The sequence below is a fragment of the Agelaius phoeniceus genome, chromosome 1 (assembly GCF_051311805.1).
Source record: "Agelaius phoeniceus isolate bAgePho1 chromosome 1, bAgePho1.hap1, whole genome shotgun sequence".
Classification (NCBI taxonomy): domain Eukaryota; kingdom Metazoa; phylum Chordata; class Aves; order Passeriformes; family Icteridae; genus Agelaius; species Agelaius phoeniceus.
In genome coordinates, this window is record NC_135265.1 from 22,993,035 (window position 1) to 23,002,387 (window position 9,353).

Here is a 9,353-nt window from a genome sequence, read left to right on the forward strand (position 1 = left end):
TTGGAGTTTAAATAAATACTAGCAGTTATGTAAAAAATAAGTTGTTTCCTAAAACAGGTCCTGGGTCTATCTCCTATTACTGCAGACCCTTTGTGACTTACTATTCAAGAGGCTTCAGCGTGTGATTTTTTTTGATGGGCTTAAGCAGATGTAAATATAGTCTGCTACCAGGAGATGAAATCATGTCTTATTGTTCCTTTTGCTTTTTTTCTTTTCTGCTTATTTAGTTTCCAACCCCCCAGGTGGCTAATCTGGTCTGCCTCTTGGTCACAAGCTCTACTGCCAACACAAAGGAGGCAGTGGGAGTATGTGAGTGGAAGAAGGGCAAGATGGCAGTCTTAGGTTGATTCTTCATGAAGCCTTACTTTGATACCTTTGTTTTCTCACTTAGTGAGCAATTTGCATAAGAAAGATTCTGTTAATTTGAAAATTTTCCAAGGTGGTTTGATTTTATCAATCATAGAAGTTGTTGAAAAATGCTGCATTTGGAGAAAAACACAGAACATTTATTAGCCAGACCAAAAAAAAAATCATGTTTCAAAACACTTCAAAGTTTGTTCCTTTGTTTCTTTCATTTCATCCTAATTCACTCAGAAAAACAGAATGGCAAAAAAAAAGGTAATGAAGCACAAAAAGGAGTTGACTTCTATTGAATTTGAAGATCACACTGCTTTAGACTATGTATGTATGCAGAAACTGATGATGATATTAGTAAGAAAAGAGCTAATTTTTTAGTAGATTAATAGTGCCAGATAGTAAGGTATTTATATTAATTTATAGGCTAGATGTGAATAGCTTAGTGTTATCTCTAGGACTCAGCACCATGGATTACTATCATTTCACTGTTTGACTCTTCATTCAAGTCAGCAACAATAAAATGCTCAGGTTCTTTCTACTGTTTTGCCATGGTATTCTGTAGACAGGTTGAATTTCCTGGCAAAACTGTTATCTCAGGAAGCAGCTGGAAGGAATTGCAGTCTCACAAAATGGGCTTAGTGGAGGGCATGTTTTCTACAATACAGCTTCAGGTAAGTGAGATTGCACGAATTTAGCTGCCTATTCTGTCTGATTCAATTATACATCTCCCAGGGAATACAAGCCCAGTTAACAAAAAAAACATACTCACCTTTCTGCTCTTTGTTAGGCTTGTGGTGGGGGCACCTTCAGATCTAACTTACCTGCAACTCTGACCAAATTCTGTTGACCTCCACAGCTGCAGAGGTGAGGACATTTCCCTTGCAAATACTTGGGACAGTCAGCTGAACAGCCGGGAAAGAGCTGGCTCTGCAAGCTTCATGGTACACTGGGACACTGGCAGCCACAACATGGGGTTTCTGGTGCTGTGGCTAAGCTGAGATGCTGGTGGGGCTTTCAGCAGTTCCTGTGTCAGCTGCTATGGAGCTCATCAGTCATTAAGCTGCAGCAGTCCCAGTTAGTTTGCATGTACACTTTCAGATGCTGTGTGGCTGCACCTTAATTAGCCAGGAGTTATGAGAGCCCTGAGATCCGCTAATCTTGGTGGCTGATGCCTGCATGCCTCGCTTGAGAGGTCCTCTGGGAGCTGTCATTCTCTCAGGCTCTCAGCACTAATCTACTTAGAGCTGCTACAGAAGATCTTGAACACTTGGCAGAACAGAATTTGCTCAGAGTGAATTTCACTGCTCATGGTAAGATTCAAACACATCACAATCACTTTTTGGTTTGAAACTCACTAAAAGAACTCAAAAAGGTCTTATTAGACAAATAAAATGAAAACAACATGATTTGATTAAATATGCCTCTGAGCTTCTTGTGTGTGCATACAAAAGTACTAAAACCCTGCAGTTTTTGACTCTCTGGTCAGCCAACTAGATTACCATTTCTAGAGAAAAAAGGTTGCCTTGGACAGTTTGGACAATTTTCTGTCCCTAGAAAATTGTCCTTCTAATAGCTTTTCTGTACATCATCACTGTCTTTTTTTCATGGATGGCTTCATTCCCTAAAGAATTTCAGGGTCCTTCTCCTGCTTTCCTAGCATGGGCAAGTCAGTTCTCTGGGTCCAGAAGTCCACAGCAGCCCTCCAGGAACCATTTTTTACAAGACAATATCTCAGGTGACATCTCATTATTTTTGTAGGGCCCCAAAGATGGCATAAGGGGCTGCAGAAGCTCCTGTGTAGTCTGTCAAAGATAATATAAGCCTAGATTTGCTTGAATATTATTGTAAGTTAGCAAACTAAAATTGGTCATGTTTCCTGTATTGGTTCTGGAAAATATTTTTCTTACAGCTATTTTTACAATGTTTTGCATTTCATCTTGATATTAGCCTTTACTGAAATACTTCAGCACATTTTCTTGAGTTTATTTCTGGCTCTGGTGTCACATCTTTCTAACAGGATTAAACACAAGTTCCTAATGGTAGGGAGGTAACAATTTGTTTTATCAATTTGTTTTCTTGAGCTCTTAAAGTTTGCTCTATGACTTTAAATTATTATTACATTTCCTGAAAATATTGTCTGTGTCCAGCTACTGTGTCTGTTGTGTCTGTTGTGCAAAGTGCACAACTCTGGCTGCACATAAGAAGGGAGAATGTCGGAGAAGGCAGGATTTTCCTTTTCCCTTGGCACAGGCATGGAGGGAAAATATCAGAAATTTGGACATAGAGTTCAAACTGGAAATCCCCAGTCAGTATATAACCCCTCTATAAACAAGTCTGTCACCCACTGCCTAGAAAGATCTGTAAATCAAAATAAGGATTTGATCACAGTTGTGTTGAAAATGTCTGAGATGTAAAGGCAGACATTTGTAAACTCCCAGATTCCCAACATTACAGGTCAGTGGCACAAGCAAGGAGATTTGGACAGGATGCTGTGTTCATGGTAACATTTGTAAAGCTGCAACTTTCTAAAATAGTAGTTATCTGCTTTGGTCAATACAGGTGAGTGTATATTGTGAGACTAAGCAGGGTAATCAGCAGTATCTTCTCTGCTTCTTAACTTCTGTATCTTAACTTCTTCATAGCAGCAACATATAAGTACTTGCTACAGTCAAAATTCCAGATGAGGTAATTTGGGGATGTGTGCTGGAATGATACATTCCTGTTTTTTAATAAGGCTGGGAATTTTATATTGCATATGACAGAAGGGATTCCTTTTCTGCGATGGTGTAGAACTGGTATTACATGAAATTTCTGGGCAATAATTAGACACAGATACTATTTCTTAATTGGTCTGAATTAAAGTGATGGAGGGAGGAAGATAGCCCAAAGCCACAACAGGGTGTTTTGGTATTAGGAATCTTGAATTACTTAAGTTGATCCAAGAAGCAAATTATATTAACACTTTGTATGGAAAAAAACCAGAACAGAGATATATGAGATCTCAGTACGAGTTTTTGCATAGCTATATGGCATTCTGAACCAAATCCAAGTCTACAGCAGGGGAAAGAAAAGTTGAAGCGCTGACAAGGCAGGAAATACACAGTATTAAGGAAAAGATCCGATGTCCAACTGAAACAGTCTGTTAACTCATATGATATATATTGTGAAATGCCAAGAAAAAATCTGGTCCTCTCACAGTTTATAAAATGGACTAAATAAGAGCATCTGTGTGGGTAAATAATTATCCCATACTTTGGCATTAAAACGTTGGCTGATTTTTGCCAGTTTTTTGACAATGGAAGTCTTTCACATGCAAGATAAGTCCTGGGAAATAACAGCCAAAGGATATTATCTGTCAGTTTGTTAAACCAGTAGTGGAGTTAGTAATTTCTGGAATGCAACAGAACCCTTCTTTTGTTGGGCTCTTGTTTTGTGACTCTCCCGTTTACCTTATCCCAAGTGACTGTTGCACTACAATGTCTCTCTTGCCCAGCTATGACTGAGGCAAGACAAAATAAAGAAAAGCCAATGATAAATACAAAACATGCAATTAAGTATCATTACATTAATTTATTCTGGGAAAAAGTGCAGAATTGTGGAAATAGATTTCTCAAGAGAGCAATAGCAATTTGAAAGAGCATGATCTGCATGGCATTATAGCCACGTTCCCAGGAAAAACCTGTGTTCAGTTAAATCTCAAGACAGACCCACAGGAAATCACAAGCTGCCTATCTTATTTCATAGCTGGATGCTGTTCTGCAAGGTTTTAATTACAGAGGTGCTCTGGCAAGAGCTTTGGTATCCAAGTTTAGTGTGAGATAAATGGATGAAAGTCAAGCTGTCCTTTAGTTGTAATTGTGGTGTAGCTGGGTCCTAGGGGTGTCCCTGTATGCACACTCAGTGCCCCAAACTCCTTAACTCCCTGGCTGCTCCAGGAATTCCTCACCTAGTCCCTGCACAGAAGAGACACACAGCTGAGCAAAAGCAAGGTGACAGACTTGGCTCCTCCTCAGCTCCACAATAAAAATATCTGACTAACTATTGCAAAAGATTTTCAGGTGAGGAATTCAGACAGTCCTGAAGGTTCCTCCCAAGCAGCTCCTACTGGTTCCAAGTCAATTTTCTACACCTGAATTTGTCCCATAACATCCTGGGTGAAGAATCTGGCCCTTTCAGACCCTCCTGGTGGTTCCTGCTGCAGAACTGCTGGGATTGCAGGTAGGATGCATGCAAATTTTAGAAACTGTTCTTGTAAATACAGACATGGTCACACAGGGCAGTCTTTTTGCACATAGTTAATACAGCAAGATGCTTTATTTTAAAGTACTCTATGACAATGGATAATGCACATGCTGAAGTAGTCTCACAGGATCAGGAGCCAGCTGGCATGAGAGACAATTGAGAATTGAGCAGAGAAGCAGTTCAGGGAGTCTCCCCTGACCCAGTAACTCCTGTCACTACCCAGACTGCAACGAGCCCGCCTGTTTGGGGGGTCTGAGCAATAGCCTATGCCAAGGCCCCAGACACTGTTGTTCTTGAAAACTCTGTCCATTTTTAACGCAACACTGCTCAGCCAGAAACCAAATCAGCCCTGCCATTGAAGAAATGCTGCTTTTAACAATTAGTCTTTGTCTAAATATGTTCAATGCTTTTCAAAATAAATTAGTTAGCCCTGCTAGGAGGGATCAGTTTGGTACACGATATATTAGAAAATTCATTACTCTATCTTTTCTTGAAATATTAGTGAGGACTAAATGTTAACAGCTGTTTATGCACTGCCAGATTTGACTGGCAGTGCATTTTAGTTTGAAATAAAAGTTTGAAGCACTTGGCTTGTCATTTTGGTGATACTAGTATTACAATAGAGATTATAATTAACTAATAAGAGACTATAATTCAATTTGACTGAAATTCAGGACTATTAACCATTTCGCAGAACAGTGCACATAAAGCTATTCTCAACTATTCCTTAAAAAAAAAACCCTTTATGTCAGAAGAACATGTAGGTCAGAAAGCAAGAATTTTCAGTATATGCCTTTTTTGATGAGACTAGTATTTTTATCTCTCAGTATAATCACAAGATAATTGAGTAATTATGCAGATACTCTTCTAAAAGTATATTTATTCCCCAAACATTGTGTGTGGTCACCTGAGTACTGTGCAATGAAAATAAAGGAACATCATCTGCTACCAGGACCTTTAGCAGAGACACTGAACTGCTCCTCTAGGCTACCTCTTTGCAAGCAAAAACTCACTGTGGGTGCATGTGACCATGTTCACAGGGGTTCTTGGATGAGGGAAGAGACAAGAATGTTGACTCCATGATCAGAAGGCTTGATTTATTATTTTATGATATATATATATATATATTACATTATAACTATAATAAAAAGAAAAGGAAAGGAAAAGGTTTCCTCAGAAGGTAGCTAAGCTAAGAATAGAAAGGAAAAGAATGATAACAAAGGCAGCTCTCGGACTCTGTCTGAGATAGCTCGGTCCTTGATTGGCCATTAATTATAAACATCCAAGATGGGCCAATCACAGGTGGAGCTGTTGCATTCCACAGCAGCAGATAACCATTGTTTACATTCTGTCCCCGAGGCCTCCCAGCCTCCCAGAAGGAAAAATCCTAAAAAAAGGATTTTTAGTGAAAAGATGTCTGCAACAGGTGCAAATCTTACTTCCATGACAGCAAAACCCCACATCAGCTGAGGAGATTGACTTTCTATAACTGTCCCAGCAGTGTTCAGCTGATCATATCTGAATTGAATAATACTATTTAAAAGCCAGTCTCTGGTTTAATCCCAGAGTTTGTCTGAAAGCTGAAATTGGGCTGTTGCATTTATAGCAAACCCACAAAAACCTTGAATAAACCACACTGCTCTGATCTCTGCAAATATCTGCTATCTCTGTTTTTGCAGGATCAGAGATTGGTTGTTTATGATACTTCCCACTTTTAATTATTAGCACCTCCAAGAGATCTGTTTCACTGAAGATTATTTATGGAAGACTGGTTATTATATGACAGAAGGTGGATATTGACCTGGAAGATCTAATTTTCTGTATCTGACCCTGAGAAATAGTCTGAACTCATAGTTGTACATTTTGCTTTGTAAAATAGTATTATTAATATTTTTAAGAAGATATTTGTAAAAACTGTTTTATTAAAATTTGAATAGACTCTTAAGGAAGACTATATCATGGTGCATGTCCTTACTCAGCAGATCTGCTCCCTGTAGGTATTTAATCACTTAGTACTTTAATAAAGTACTAGATCTCACACAAACCCTCTCACATCACTTCAACAATGCCCTGAAGCATTTATATGAAGCCATCAGACATTTAAGCTGGTTCTGGAACTGAGAAAACAAACAAACAAACAAAAGCCCATGGGGTACAATTCCTCCTCTGCTGTGCCAGCACAAGAATTTGGTCCCCTGCTCAGTGAACCCATAGAGTATCCCTGATCTCACTGAAAAACTAACTTCCAGTTGCATCAGTTCTCTGCAGGACTACAGATATGTTTTTGTTGCATGTACCACAGCGTTTTTCAGCTGCAAGAACAATTATTCAGGGAGAGAGAAGTACAGACTGCTTTTTGTGGGAACACTGATCTAATTACAAATCAAATTGCAACCTGAAGATGCATTTGTGGTCCAGCTTTTTTCAAAAAAAGCTTTTTGAAACACGTATTGCTGTAGTAAAAGTCTCTAACCAAGGCCTGTGTTCCTAAGCCCAACACAGAAAAAAACCCAGTGGCATTCTAATCATCATTTGTGACTCATCAGCTGAATTATTTACACATACTGCAATCAGGCAAGATGGGCAAACTCTGCCACAGTGATGAAGTAATACTGCCACTAAGGGAATCAACTGAACACACCCAGTTTCACCTTTGAAACACACCATATATCACCTTTGAGATTGTTGGCACTTGTGATAACAGAAAATAAACAAGCTAAAAAAAGAAGACAAGATTCTGTCAGCCCAATCTGTTCCTTGTTCAGGTACCCAGGGAATGGCTCATTAAGCTGTTCTATCACAAGGGTAGAGCAGAGATGAGGCAAAGGGGCCAGAGGTGATGCTGAAAATGCATGAGTAGAAACAACCCCAGGCAAAATCTATAGAGCTGAAAAAAAATCTTTATCATTTGAAATATGTATGGAATTAGAAAATAATCAAAAACTGTTTTAAGTGCTAAGATTTCTTTTTTTTTTTTTTTTTGAAATCTTTATATATACTGACTTGTTCCAAAGTCAGTTTCTTGGTAGATCACTTTTTCTTGTCATCTACACTCCATTTCCTGGCAATTTATGTCTGCTGAGGGAGTGGCTACCTAACCAAGAAAAAGTATTTCATTACTGTAGGAATAGTTAGTGTGAGAGAATTACCACAGCTGTTCATAAATTATATTAATGGAGTTTTTTTCCCCCAAAGGCATAATAAAACTAAATCTGAGAAGATGGATGTATCCATACTTCTGAAGAGCTCTCAGCAAATTCTGTTTTCCCCTCATCTCCCACTTGGCTGCAGCTAAACACTTCCTCTAACATAACTGTATTAGAAGCAACTCAATGAAAAATCCCAAATTTTGGAAAGCTTGGAATTCGAGCTGTTTTATGACTAGTCACTCTTCACTGAAGACATAAAAACATCCAAAAAAAGATACCATTAAAAAAAAAAAAGCAAAAAGATTTCCCCTTTGCCTTAAACATAATTCAGTGCAATCAGGTGGAATATAACATAAGCTTTGAAGAAAAAGAAAATTAATAAGAACAGCTCTATAAAGTCATTTCAAGGGCACTTTTAACTCAGTATCTCACCTAAAATGGCAGTCAGCAACAAATGCCTAAGGAAGACTGTCAGAACAAAGCAATCATATAATGCATCTTCCTCAGCAATTGCACACAACTACAAGCAGTGTGATTCAAGGACTTTCTGAACCAGAGGTATCTGGATATTTAATAACTGTTAACAGACATATTTATGGAAAAAAATCTAAAGTTTTGGCCTAATCTAAACTTTTCATGTCCTTAATATCCAGAGTTTTGCAATTTAAGGCGCTTTATTTTCTTCTAAGAACTTTTTTTCAGTCTTCTACATGATAACTGTCTTTAATGCCCTCTAGTTCTTCTATTAGAAAAAAGCCCTTTTGTGTTCATTTTTTCTGTGCCATTCATGACTTGATACACCTCTGTCATATGCCTCCCTAGCTACAGTCTATTGAATTATTACTTGTAAACAGTTCCTTATCTTTGGCACTCTTTGTCACCTGTGTCTCTCTGCTATCCCAAGAGCCTGTTCCAAGTGACTTCAAGAAACAAGAAAAAAAGTTTTTCAGAGCATAAAGATTTATAGGCTTTAACATATGGTAAAACCTGGTCTTCAGATGTCCCTGCTCATTGCAGCGTGGTACTAGATGGCCTTTAAAGGCTTCTTCCAACCCCAGCAATTCAAGGATTCTGCCAACTGAAGCACACTGAAGTCATAATAATATTGCCCTATATTTAACCTCAGGTAAAAAAAAAATCTTTGTCTTCATATGACTTGTATCCCACACTATAGCTAATATATCCCTGACGACCAAGAAGCAGGGATTCTAGTGCTGCTGGCAAAAATCTGAAGATAACAGACAAAATCAAATGTAAACAACTTTTTAATGCATAGGTTGAAACTTAATTTAAGGTAAGGGCACTTTATTTAGGTTTGATCTCGTCAGTTTTACACATTGGCCTAAGCCACCAGAGATACTAGCAGTTATCCTAATTCCCTCTGAATTTTTCCTGGAGCTACTCATCTCTTACCATGTAGGACTTCAGGGAGATTAATCTCTAAAGTGCAGTAAGGTGAATAAAGTGTCTAAAACCAGATAGGATGGCAAGGTCAAGCACTGTGAAAAACATTCCCTTTATTTCTTGTTAAGTCTGAAATATGTTTACAAAAACCTCTCTAACAGCCCAGATCTGCTGTCCCTATGTCCACAAACCAATTGCAGT